General features: G+C 38.0%; 1 long non-coding RNA gene across 1 annotated transcript in view; it reads right to left on the bottom strand.

Annotated features, from left to right (window-relative positions):
* Window positions 1–15026, bottom strand: part of LOC307182792 — a 279819-nt gene that overhangs the window by 261583 nt on the left and 3210 nt on the right. The window contains exon 2 of the long non-coding RNA XR_013827262.1: window positions 2809–2908. This is a non-coding gene — a long non-coding RNA (uncharacterized lncRNA). The remainder of the gene's footprint in view (window positions 1–2808; window positions 2909–15026) is intronic.

Below are 15026 nucleotides of genomic sequence, written 5' to 3'. Positions count from 1 at the left end.
CCACTGTGTGTGTGTATGTATATGTATAAAATCCTAACCTCAGAAGGTAAATGTGAATATCTCTATTTCACAGATGAAGGGAAAACATATCACTGAAATTACAAATGAATGCTTCAGAACCAGAATTCAAACCCAGGTTTTCCTGACTCCAAAACATACATTGTAATATCAGGAAAATTTTATAATAACTTTCAACCTTGATATAATCAGAAGTCTATAAAAAAGACATAGGCTAAAAACTGAATTGTTATTACATTTTTAATTATTGAATATATACGTGAAGATTGCAAAGAGATATAGGGTCTAAACATAATGGATTGCCAGAATTTGGAAATAAATTCAAGAATATGGTACTGTTATCTCTCTCTCTTTGAAGCTAACTATAGTAAAACAGAACAATGAAGAAATTAGCTACCTGCAGAAGTAAACCTTACCCTTAAGGCAAAGTTTTTAAATATGTCACTGATAATATTAATGTGTAGTGCAAATTTCCTTTCATATATTTATAACTGACTAGTGCCTGATTGAAATCACTACAGTATTTGAAAATGCAACTGCCACTAAAGATGGTTTTGGAGGCTTTAGCCCCCTTATAATCTCTTGCCTCCATTTTTAACTGGATAGCCACTCCTAAAACAATTTTTATACAGAGATTCTAGAACTCCTATTGTTTGGGAAAAAGAATGAAAGGAAAAGGGAAAAGGATGCCCCACCAATGAATGTAGATATTCCGGTCTCCTGCAAATTTTAATTCTTATGGTACATATATACATATAATATATATAGAGAGAGAGAGAGAGAGAAAGAGACTTAATGGAATGATACCATTTATCAGATAATAAAAACTGACTCTATCCTTTCCAATAACTGTTTTGTTAATTAAGATATTAATTGCATACAATAAATATTACCAATTTTAAGTGTACAATTTGATGAATTATGATAATTGCATATAATTGTGTAACCACATCTCCTATCAAGATGTATTAGAACAATTCCTTCACCCTAAAAAAGTCTCTTTCAGGCCTGTTGCCCTTGATGACCTCTCCTCATTCCTGACTCCAGGCAATGCTGATACTCTTTCTATTACTGGTAGCTTTGCCTTTTCTAGCATTTCATAAAAATGGAGTTGCATGGGGCTTCCCTGGTGGCGCAGTGGTTGAGAGTCCGCCTGCCGATGCAGGGGACATGCGTTCGTGCCCCGGCCCGGGAAGATCCCACATGCCGCGGAGCAGCTGGGCCCGTGAGCCATGGCCGCTGAACCTGTGCGTCCGGAGCCTGTGCTCCACAACGGGAGAGGCCACAATAGTGAGAGGCCCCCGTACTGCACCAAAAAAAAAAAAAAAAAAAAAAAAAAAATGGAGTTGCATGAAATATAGTCTTTTGTGTTTGACTTCTTTCATCTTAGCATGCTTTTAAAATTCATCCATGTTGCTGTGTGTGTTGCTGAGAAGTATTCTATGGTATGAATATACCATAATTTATTTATTCATTTGAAAATTGGTATTACTTTATGTTTTTAGCTGTTATAAATAATGCTGCTATGAATATTCAACTACACATTTTTACATGGATATATGTGTTTATTTCTCTGAAGCAAATACAAGGAGTAGAATTGCTGAATCATAAGGTAAAATGTGTTCAATTTTATAAGACACTGCCAAACTGTTTTATAAAGAGGCTGTACCAGTTTGGCATTCCTACTAACAATGCACTAGATTTTAGTTGCTCCATAACCTTGTCAACACTTATTACTGTCAGTCTTTATTACATTAGCTATTTTAGTGGGTATGTGTTAGTATCTTATTGTGGTTTTAATTTGTTAGGCAATGTTTCAATGAAAGAGCTATATTTCCAATTTGTGCTTTCCTATTGGCAAAAAAACAACTGACTTACGTACATTCTGGTTTATTATTGAGTCATCCATGAAGCTATGTAGCTTCTATCAGTTCCCTACAGTCTTATCTACACTGGATGAATGGTAAAGACTTTTTAAATCTATGGAGCTGAAAACTAGTTCCTATACTTTTCTGTAATTTCATCAGAGTATTGCCTAACCCGTGAGACCTAGCCTGAAGCAGTCGGGTATCCTGCCTCTCTTCCTTCCTTCCTTCCACTCTCCCAATCATTCTTCCGAATATCTCCTCTATTTACAAAGATAGGTGTTAGTTTTGGAAAATTAAAATTATATAGAAAGGTATATATAAGAAAGAAAAAAAATCCATTCAGTTTTACCACCTAAAGACTACCACTATCAACATGTTAATGATTTTTTTCCAGATCTCTCTTTATGTAAAATAAAAAGATTTTGTTATAATGAACTATTTAATTTAATTCTTACAACTATGTGTAGTAGATCATATTTTAACCCCACCATACAGATAATAAAACTAACGAAAAAAAGGTTTCAGTACTTTGTCTCAAATTACAAAGCTTAGTAAGTGGCAGTACTGACATTCAAATTAAGGCAGTCTGAATCCAGACTGCAAGTACTTAACCATGCTTCTGTACTGTCTCTCATATATGTGCCTATGTATACGTGTGTGTATATTCTTTGTCTGTTAATGCAATCATATTATATCTCATGGTTATATTTACATGGTACATTTATTTAACCAAACCCTAATTATCGATATCTAGTTGTTTTCTGTTTTTCAATATTATAAACAACATTGTAAAGAACATTCTCTGTACTATTGTCCAATTATCTCCTTAAGATAATTCCTACTGATGGGAATGCTTAGAGTGTATGCACATTAAAGATTTAATATGTAGTCCCAAATTGCCCTCCAGAAAAGTTGTACTTACTTCTCCGGCAACTGAGCATGAGATTTTCCCTTTCCCTGTATTCCTGCTGGCATTGATCTCTATCCTCACCAGTTTTGGCTTTTTTATAATCTCCATTAACCTGAAAGTTAAGAAATTAAATCACATGTTATTTTATTTCATTTACTTGTTATTGGAGCTAAATTGTTAGTCTTTTAAAATATACAAGTAATACATATATATTCATCAAAAATAGTCAAACAATACAGACTTATATGAAGTGAAAGTAGAAGTCCCACCTCCCATTTTTCTCATAGAAGTATCATTGTAAGAGTTTAGTATATAACTTTGTAGAGCCTTTAATATTTACTTATATATTTATGCATATATATGCTTAATTTTCCTTTGATATAAATGAAAATATCTTATGCAACTTGCTTTTTACTCTTGAAAATATGTCCTAAATAATTTTTCATTTTTCTTTAACTGTTACATATTATTTCACTGTGTGGAGGTACCATAATTTATTTAACTAGTTCTGTTGATGAAATTTAGGTTAATTACATATATATGTATGTGAATAAATATATAGTAAGTACCTACTATATACAAGGACTGTTCAATAAATGAATAATAAATAATAATATCAATTAATAAATATAATAAATAATATTATATATAAATATATAATAATTTAAAAGTCCCTGTCCTGATGAGATTTCCATTTTGCCGCAGTGGACATTCTTATACATTTTTGCACATATACAAGGGCAAAATATTTCTGTAGCCATGTAAACATTTAAAATTTTGATAAATAAACATATAATAGGCCATCAATAAATACTAGTTCAGTAAAGGAATAAAGATTATTCTCTAAAGTTAAATTAAAAAATTAATGATAAGCAGATAAGTTTTATTTGCTGTGCATAGTGATTAAAACTTTTAAAATTAGTTTCCAACACTGAAAAAAGGAGTTAACTAAAATGGAGATTTCTATCATCTCTTGGAAAACTGGAAGACCTGGTAACACTGGTTCACATTTGCACAGGGCAGCTACAGCAAAGTGATGAGTGAGTAGTGGTTTGCCACAGTCTTCACCATTCCAAATTTTCTTATACCAACCTACTGCACTCATCTATGTTATCTGACTGGCTCCCATAGCTTCTGAATTTGCCATTCTCCATTATGGAATAAAGAAAAAAGATATCTAAACGAGACAGAATGAGTCTCAGGCCTTTAATGCTTACCCATGACCTCATGCAATATATTAATTCCTGTAATACAATTTGTGTCTTTCAAACAATAGCAAACATCAATGAAACTGAAAGCTGGTTCTTTGAGAAGATAAACAAAATTGATATATCTTTAGCCAGACACATCAAGAAAAAAAGGGAGAGGACTCAAATCGATAAAATTAGCAATGAAAAAGGAGAAGTTACAACTGACACCACATAAATACAAAGGATCATAAGAGACTACTACAAGCAACTATATGCCAATAAAATGCACAACCTGGAAGAAATGGACAAATTCTTAGAAAGGTACAACCTTCTAAGACTGAACCAGGAAGAAATAAAACATATGAACAGATCAATAACAAGTAATGAAATTGAAACTGTGATTAAAGATTTTCTAACAGGGCTTCCCTGGTGGTGCAGTGGTTGAGAGTCCGCCTGCTGGTGTGGGGTACACGGGTTCGTGCCCCGGCCGGGGAGGATCCCACATGCCGTAGAGCGGCTGGGCCCGTGGGACATGGCCGCTGAGCCTGCGTGTCCGGAGCCTGTGCTCCCAAACGGGAGAGGCCACAACAGTGAGAGGACCGCATACCGCAAAAAAAAAAAAAAATTTCAAACAAAGAAAAGTCCAGGACCATACGGCCTCACAGGCGAATTCTATCAAACATTTAGAGAAAACCTAACACCTATCCTTCTCAAACTCTTCCAAAAAATTGCAGAGGGAGGAACACTCCCAAGCTCATTTTACGAGGCCACCATCACCCTGATAAAAAACCAGACAAAGATATCACAGAAAAAGAAAATTACAGACTGATATCACTGATGAACATAGACACTAAAATCCTCAACAAAATACTAGCAAACAGAATCCAACAACACATTAACAGGATCATACACCATGACCAAGTGGGGTTTATCTCAGGAATGCAAGGATTTTTCCATATCTGCAAATCAATCAATGTGATACACCATGTTAACAAACTGAAGAATAAAAACCATCTGATCTTCTCAATAAATGCAGAAAAAGCTTTTGACAAAACTCAACACCCATTTATATAAAAACTCTCCAGAAAGTGGACATAGAGGAAACCTACCTCAACATAACAAAGGCCATATATGAGAAACCCACAGCCAGCATCATTCTCAATGGTGAAAAACTGAAAGCATTTCCTCTAAGAACAGGAACGAGACAATGATGTCCACTCTTGCCACTATTATTCAACATAGTTTTGGAAGCACTAGCCACGGCGATCAGAGAAGAAAAATAAATAAAAGGAATCCAAATTGGAAAAGAAGAAGTAAAACTGTCACTGTTTGCAGATGACATGATACTATACATAGAAAATCCTAAACATGCCACCAGAAAACTACTAGAGCTCATCAATGAATTTGGTAAATTTGCAGGATACAAAATTGATCACAGAAATTTCTTGCATACCTATACACTAACAATGAAAGATCAGAAAGAGAAATTAAGGAAACAATCCCATTTACCACTGCAACAAAAAGAATAAAATACCTAGGAATTACCCTACCTAAAGAAGCAAAAGACCTGTACTCAGAAAACTATAAGATACTGATTAAAGTAATCAAAGATGACACAAACAGATGGAGAGATATACCACGTTCTTCGATTGGAAGAATCAACATTGTGAAAATGACTCTACTACCCAAAGCAATCTACAGATTCAATACAATCCTTATCAAATTACAATGGTATTTTTCACAGAATCAGAACAAAAAATTTTACAATTTGTATGGAAACACAAAAGACCCCGAATAGCCAAAGCAATCTTGAGAAAGAAAAACGGAGATGGGGGAACCAGGCTCCCTGACTTCAGACTATACTACAAAGCTACAGTAATCAAAACAGTATGGTACTGGCACAAACACAGAAATATAGATCAATGGAACAGGATAGGAAGCCCAGAGAAAAACTCATGCATCTATAGTCACCTAATCTATGACAAAGGAGGCAAGAATATACAACGGAGAAAAGACAGTCTCTTCAATAAGTGGAAAAACTGGACAGCTATGTGTGAAAGAATGAAATTAGAACACTCCCTAACACCATACACAAAAGTAAACTCAAAATGGATTAGAGACCTAAATGTAAGACCAGACACTATAAAACTCTTAGAGGAAAACATAGGAAGAACACTCTTTGACATAAATCACAGCAAGATCTTTTCTGACCCACCTCCTAGAGTAATGAAATAAAAACAAAAACAAAAAATGGGACCTAATTAAACTTAAAAACTTTTGCACAGCAAAGGAAACCATAAACAAGATGAAAAGACAACCCTCAGAATGGGAAAAAAATATTTGCAAATGAAGCAACTGAAAAGGGATTAGTCTCCAAACTATACAAACAGCTCATGCAGCTCAATATCAAAAAAACAAACAACCCAATCAAAAGATGGGCAGAAGGCCTAAATAGACATTTCTCCAAAGAAGACATACAGATGGCCAACGAACACATGAAAAGATGCTCAACATCACTAATTTGAGAAAGGCAAATCAAAACTACAATAAGGTATCACCTCACACTGGTCAGAATGGCCATCATCAAAACAATCTACAAACAGGTTTCTGCAGAGCTGGAACTCCCGGCTTGGGGTCTCTTCCCTCCGCCGTCACGGAACTGCCCCGTAGCCCGAGGGGAGGTCGGCCTCACTGAGGCTTCCGGGTCTGGAGGGGCCCCCGCAGCCGAAGCCACGACAGTCATGGGGACGGCGTGCCGGGCTTCCGGGAAAATGGCGGAAGAGTAAGATGTGGAAATCACCTTCCTCCCCACAGATACACCAGAAATACATCTACATGTGGAACAACTCGTACGGAACAACTACTGAACACTGGCAGAAGACCTCAGACCTCCCAAAAGGCAAGAAACTCCCCACGAACCTGGGTAGGGCAAAAGAAAAAAGAATAAACAGAGACAAAAGGATAGGGACGGACCTGCACTAGTGGGAGGGAGCTGTGAAGGAGGAAAGGTTTCCACACACTAGGAAGCCCCTTCGCAGACGGAGACTGCGGGTGGTGGAGGGGGAAAGCTTCAGAGCCGTGGAGAAGAGCACAGCAATAGGGGTGCGGAGGGAAAAGCAGAGAGATTCCCGCACAGAGGATCAGGGCTGACCGGCACTCATCAGCATGAGAGGCTTGTCTGCTCACCCGCCGGGGCGGGCAGGTCTGGGAGTTGAGGCTCGGGCTTCGATAGGCGCGCCGGGAGAGGACTGGGGTTGGCGGCATGAACACAGCCTGCAGGGGGTTAGTGCACCACGGCTAGCCGGGAGGGAGTCCGGGGAAAAGTCTGGCCCTTACAAAGAGGCAAGAGACTTTTTCTTCCCTCTTTGTTTCCTGGTGCACGAGGAGAGGGGATTAAGAGCGCTGCTTAAAGGAGCTCCAGAGACGGGCGCGAGCCATGGCTAAAAGCGCGGACCCCAGAGACGGGCATGAGATGCTAAGGCTGCTGCTGCCACCACCAAGAAGCCTGTGTGTGAGTACAGGTCACTACCCACACCCCCCTTCCGGGGAGCCTGTGCAGCCCGCCACTGCCAGGGTCCCGGGATACAGGAACAACTCCCCCGGAAGAACGCAAGGCACGCCTCAGGCTGGTGCAACATCACGCTGTCACACCGGCCTCTGCCGCTGCACACTCGCCCCGCACTCTGTGCCCCTCCCTCCCCTCGGCCTGAGTGAGCCAGAGCCCCCGAATCAGCAGCTCCTTTATTTAACCCCGTGCTGTCTGAGCGAAGAACAGACGCCCTTTGGCAACCTACATGCAGAGGCGGGGCCAAATCCAAAGCTGAGCTCCTGGGAGCTGTGAGAACAAAGAAGAGAAAGGGAAATCTCTCCCAGCAGCCTCAGAAGCAGCGGATTAAAGATCCGCAAACAACTTGATGTACCCTGCATCTGTGGAATACATGAATAGACAATGAATCATCCCAAATTGAGGAGGTGGACTTTGAGAGCAAGATTTATGATTTTTCCCCCTTTCCTCTTTTTCTGAGTGTGTATGTGTATGCTTCTGTGTGAGATTTTGTCTGTATAGCTTTGCTTCCACCATTTGTCCTAGGGTTCTATCCATCCGTTTTTTGGGGTTTTTTTTCATTTTTTTTCATTTTTCCTTAGTAATTATTTTTTTATTTTAATAACTTTATTATATTTATCTTATGTTATTTTATTTTACTTTATCTTCTTTCTTTCTTTCTTCTTTCCTTCCTTCCCTCCTTTCTTCCCTCCTTCCTCCCTCCCTCCCTCCCTTTCTTTCTTTCTTTCTTGCTTTCTACTTCTACTAATTCTTTCTTTCTACTTTTTTCTTTCTACTTTTTCTCCCTTTTATTCTGAGCCGTGTGGATGACAGGCTCTTGGTGCTGCAGCCAGGAGTCAGTGTTGTGCCTCTGAGGTGGGAGACACAACTTCAGGACACTGGTCCACAAGAGCTCCAGATCCAAATAATATCAAACGGCAAAATTCTCCCAGAGATCTCCATCCCAACACCAGCTCCCAGCTTCACTCAACAACCAGCAAGCTACAGTACTGGACATCCTAGGCCAAACAACTAGCAAGACAGGAACACAACCCCACCCATTAGCAGAGAGGCTGCCTAAAATCATAATAAGTCCACAGACACCCCAAAACACACCCCCAGACGTTAACCTGCCCACCAGAAAGACAAGATCCAGCCTCATCCACCAGAACACAGGCACTAGTCCCCTCCACCAGGAAGCCTACACAACCCACTGAACCAACCTTAGCCACTGGGAACAGACACCAAAAACAACGGGAACTATGAACCTGCAGCCTGCAAAAAGGAGACCCCAAACACAGTAAGATAAGCAAAATGAGAAGACAGAAAAACACACAGCAGATGAAAGAGCAAGATAAAAACCCACCAGACCTAACAAATGAAGAGGAAATAGGCAGTCTACCTGAAAAAGAATTCAGAATAATGATAGTAAAGATGATCCAAAATCTTGGAAATAGAATAGAGAAAATGCAAGAAACATTTAACAAGGACCTAGAAGAACTAAAGATGAAACAAGCAATGATGAACAACACAATAAATGATATTAAAAATACTCTAGATGGGATCAATAGCAGAATAACTGAGGCGGAAGAACGGATAAGTGACCTGGAAGATAACATAGTGGAAATAATTACTGCAGAGCAGAATAAAGAAAAAAGAATGAAAAGAACTGAGGACAGTCTCAGAGACCTCTGGGACAACATTAAATGCACCAACATTCGAATTATAGGGGTTCCAGAAGAAGAAGAGAAAAAGAAAAGGACTGAGAAAATATTTGAAGAGATTATAGTTGAAAACTTCCCTAATATGGGAAAGGAAATAGTTAATCAAGTCCAGGAAGCACAGAGAGTCCGATACAGGATAAATCCAAGGTGAAACACACCAAGACACATATTAATCAAACTGTCAAAAATTAAATACAAAGAAAGCATATTAAAAGTAGCAATGGAAAAACAACAAATAACACACAAGGGAATCCCCATAAAGTTAACACCTGATCTTTCAGCAGAAACTCTGCAAGCCAGAAGGGACTGGCAGGACATATTTAAAGTGATGAAGGAGAAAAACCTGCAACCAAGATTACTCTACCCAGCAAGGATCTCATTCAGATTTGATGGAGAAATTAAAACCTTTACAGACAAGCAAAAGCTGGGACAGTTCAGCACCACCAAACCAGCTTTACAACAAATGCTAAAGGAACTTCTCTAGGCAAGAAACACAAAAGAAGGAAAAGATCTACAATAACGAACCCCAAACAATTAAGAAAATGGAAAAGGAACATACATATCGATAATTACTTTAAATGTAAATGGACTAAATGCTCCCACCAAAAGACACAGATTGGCTGAATGGATACAAAAAACAAGCCCCATATATTTGCTGTCTACAAGAGACCCACTTCAGACCTAGAGACACATACAGACCTAGAGACACATACACACACCGTGAGGGGATGGAACAAGATATTCCATGCAAATGGAAACCAAAAGAAAGCTGGAGTAGCAATTCTCATATCAGACAAAATAGACTTTAAAATAAAGATTATTACAAGAGACAAAGAAGGACACTACATAATGATCAAGGGATTGACCCAAGAAGAACATATAATAATTGTAAATATTTATGCACCCAACATAGGAGCACCTCAATACATAAGGCAAATACTAACAGCCATAAAAGGGGAAATTGACAGTAAGACATTCATAGTAGGGGACTTTAACACCCCACTTTCACCAATGGACAGATCATCCAAAATGAAAATGAATAAAGAAACACAAGCTTTAAGTGATACCTTAAAGAAGATGGACTTAATTGATATTTATAGGACATTCCATCCAAAAACAACAGAATACACATTTTTCTCAAGTGCTCATAGAATATTCTCCAGGATAGATATCTTGGGTCACAAATCAAGCCTTGGTAAATTTAAGAAAATTGAAATTGTATCAAGTATCTTTTCCAACCACAATGCTATGAGACTAGATATCAATTACAGGAAAAGATCTGTAAAAAATACAAACACATGGAGGCTAAACAATACACTACATAATAACGAAGTGATGACTGAAGAAATCAAAGATGAAATTAAAAAATACCAAGAAACAAATGACAACCGAGACACAATGACCCAAAATCTATGGGATGCAGCAAAAGCAGTTCTAAGAGGGAAGTTTATAGCAATACAATCCTACCATAAGAAACAGGAAACATCTCGAATAAACAACCTAACCTTGCACCTAAAGCAATTAGAGAAAGAACAAAAAAACCCCAAAGTTAGCAGAAGGAAAGAAATAATAAAAATCAGATCAGAAATAAATGAAAAAGAACGGAAGGAAAGGATAGCAAAGATCAATAAAACTAAAAGCTGGTTCTTTGAGAAGATAATCAAAATAGATAAACCATTAGCCAGACTCATCAAGAAAAAAAGGGAGAAGACTCAAATCAATAGAATTAGAAATGAAAAAGGAGAAGTAACAACTGACACTGTAGAAATACAAAAGATCATGAGACATTACTACAAGCAACTCTACACCAATAAATTGGACAACCTGGAAGAAATGGACAAATTCTTAGAAATGCACAACCTGTCAAGAATCAGAACACATAGAATATACGAACAGACCAATCACAAGCACTGAAAATGAAACTGTGATTAAAAGTCTTCCAACAAACAAAAGCCCAGGACCAGATGGCTTCACAGGCGAATTCTGTCAAACATTTAGAGAAGAGCTAACACCTATTCTTCTCAAACACTTCCAAAATATAGCAGAGGGAGGAACACTCCCAAACTTATTCTATGAGGCCACCATCACCTTGATACCAAAACCAGACAAGGATGTCCCAAAGAAAAAAAACTACAGGCCAATATCACTGATGAACATAGATGCAAAAATCCTCAACAAAATACTAGCAAACAGAATCCAACAGCACATTAAAAGGATCATACACCATGATCAAGTGGGGTTTATTCCAGGAGTGCAAGGATTCTTCAATATACACAAATCAATCAATGTGATAAACCATATTAACAAATTGAAGGAGAAAAACCATATGATCATCTCAATACATGCAGAGAAAACTTTTGACAAAATTCAACACCCATTTATGATAAAAACGCTGCAGAAAGTAAGCATGGAGGGAAATTTCCTCAACATAATAAAGGCCATGTATGACAAACCCACAGCCAACATCGTCCTCAATGGTGAAAAACTGAAAGCATTTCCACTAAGATCAGGAACAAGACAAGGTTGCCCACTGTCACCACTCTTATTCAACATAGTTTTGGAAGTTTTAGCCACAGCAATCAGAGGAGAAAAGGAAATAAAAGGAATCCAAATCGGAAAAGAAGAAGTAAAGCTTTCACTGTTTGCAGATGACATGATACTATACATAGAGAATCCTAAAGATGCTACCAGAAAACCACTAGAGCTAATCAATGAATATGGTAAAGTAACAGGATACAAAATTAATGCACAGAAATCTCTGGCATTTCTATACACTAATGATGAAAAATCTGAAAGTGAAATCAAGAAAACACTCCCATTTACCATTGCAACAAAAAGAATAAAATATCTAGGAATAAACCTACCTAAGGAGACAAAAGACCTGTACGCAGAAAATTATAAGACACTGATGAAAGAAATTAAAGATGATACAAATAGATGGAGAGATATACCATGTCCTTGGATTGGAAGAATCAACATTGTGAAAATGACTCTACTACCCAAAGCAATCTCAGATTCAATGCAATCCCTCTCAAACTACCAGTGGTATTTTTCACAGAACTGGAACAAAAAGTTTCACAATTTGTATGGAAACACAAAAGTCCCTGAATAGCCAAAGCAATCTTGAGAACGAAAAACGGAGCTGGAGGAATCAGGCTCCCTGACTTCAGACTATATTACAAAGCTGCAGTAATCAAGAAGTATGGTACTGGCACAAAAAAAGAAATATAGATCAATGGAACAGGATAGAAAGCCCAGAGATAAACCCACACACATATGGTCACCTTATCTTTGATAAAGGAGGCAGAAATGTACAGTGGAGAAAGGACAGCCTCTTCAATAAGTGGTGCTGGGAAAACTGGACAGGTACATGTAAAACAATGAGATTAGAGCACTCCCTAACACCATAGACAAAAATAAGCTCAAAATGGATTAAAGACCTAAATGTAAGGCCAGAAACTATCAAACTCTTAGAGGAAAACATAGGCAGAACACTCTATGACATAAATCACAGCAAGATTCTTTTTGGCTCACCTACTAGAGAAATGGAAATAAAAACAAAAATAAACAAATGGGACCTAATGAAACTTCAAAGCTTTTGCATAGCAAAGGAAACCATAAACAAGACCAAAAGACAACCCTCAGAATGGGAGAAAATATTTGCAAATGAAGCAACTGACAAAGGATTAATCTCCAAGATTTACAAGCAGCTCATGCAGCTTGATAACAAAAGAACAAACAACCCAATCCAAAAATGGGCAGAAGACCGAAACAGACATTTCTCCAAAGAAGATATACAGACTGCCAACAAACACATGAAAGGATCCTCAACATCATTAATCATTAGAGAAATGCAAATCAAAACTACAATGAGATATCATCTCACACCAGTCAGAATGGCCATCATCAAAAAATCTAGAAACAATAAATGCTGGAGAGGGTGTGGAAAAAAGGGTACCCTCTTGCACTGTTGGTGGGAATGTAAATTGTGTGTTCTCCACAGCCACTGTGGAGAACAGTATGGAGGTTCCTTAAAAAACTACAAATAGAACTACCATACGACCCAGCAATCCCACTACTGAGCATATACCCTGAGAAAACTATAATTCAAAAAGAGTCATGTACCAAAATATTCATTGCAGCTCTATTTACAACAGCCCAGAGATGGAAACAACCTAAGTGTCCATCAACAGAGGAATGGATGAAGAAGATGTAGTACATATATGCAATGGAAAGGAACAAAATTGTGCCATTTGCAGAGACGTGGATGGACCTAGAGACTGTCATACAGAGTGAAGTAAGTCAGAAAGAGAAAAACAAATATCATATATTAATGCATATATATGGAATCTATAAAAGTGGTATAGATGAACTTATTTGCAAAGCAGAAATAGAGACACAGACATAGAGAACAAATGTATGAATACCAAGGAGGGAAGGGAGGAGGTGGGATGGATTGGGAGATTGGGATTGACATATATACATTATGTATAAAATAGATAACTAATGAGAACTGACTGTATAGCACAGGGAACTCTACTCAATGCTCTGTGGTAACCGAAATGGGAAGGAAATCCAAAAAAGAGGGGATATATGTATGCATAAAGCTGATTCACTTTCCTGTACGGCAGAAACTAACACAACATTGTAAAGCAACTATACCCAATTAAAAAAAAAAATTGTGTCTTTCAGAAAAAGTATTGGTCAGCTTGGAAGCATAGAAAAAGGAAATTCAGGAAGTGAAGGATGGCAATGTCCTTCCAAATATATTTTGGAAATAGTATATATTTGCCAAAATAACAAGCTGGCCTTTTCAGTTGCAGATATAGTACAGTGGTTAAGAGCATAGACTTTAGAGCTAGGCTGCCTGGGTTTGAATCTTGATTTTGCCACTTATTAGGTCTAGGATTCAAGGCAGTGCTGCAGACTGAATGTTTGAGTTACTCCCAAATTCGTATGTTAAAGCTCTAATCCCCAATATGACGTTGTTTGGAGGTGGGGTCTTTTGGAGGTAATTAAGTCATGACATTGGACCCCCGTGAATGGGATTGGTGCTCTTATAAGAAAATGCTCTCTCCACCACGTGAAGGTACATCCATCCACAGACCAGGAAGAGAGCTCTCATCAGAACCAGACCATGCTGACATTCTGTCTCAGACTTCCCAGCCTCCAGAACTGTAAGAAAGTCTGTTATTTAAGCCACCTACACTACGGTATTTTGTTAAAGCAGTCCAAACTGACTAAAACAGGCAGCTTATTTAACTTCTTTGTGCTCAGTTTTCTCATCTGCAAATGGGAATAACAATGTATCCTACTTCATATATTTGCTGCGATAGTTACATCACTACACCTAAAACACTTAGGAGAGTGCCTGGCCCATATAAGTTGTCATTATTAATATAAATGCATCAGACACTCATGTAACGATGCCCTTAAATCTTCCAAATAATCACTTAATTCCTTTTTTCCTAAATCCTCACCAGGAAACCTTCCAATGATTCCCTGTATGGCATGACTTCAGAGAGATGCACTGGCTTGAGTTGTATTGATAAATCCTCTCAAGAACTCTGAGGACTATCTACCTATAGGGTTTTTGATTTGATTATCTAAATCTTTATCAATCAGTACATCCTTAGGATGTGCTGCCAAGGAAGCAGAATTCAGTGACAGCTTGCAACTTTTTATTACCAGCAACACTATTTGGCTATGAAGAGTCTCCCCTAAGTAAACTGGCAAGGAACTGAGATTTTTTTGAGGCTGATTTTCCATTCA

Source organism: Stenella coeruleoalba (genome assembly GCF_951394435.1).
Source record: "Stenella coeruleoalba genome assembly, chromosome: 2".
NCBI lineage: Eukaryota > Metazoa > Chordata > Mammalia > Artiodactyla > Delphinidae > Stenella > Stenella coeruleoalba.
This window is presented reverse-complemented; position numbering and strand designations above follow the sequence as displayed.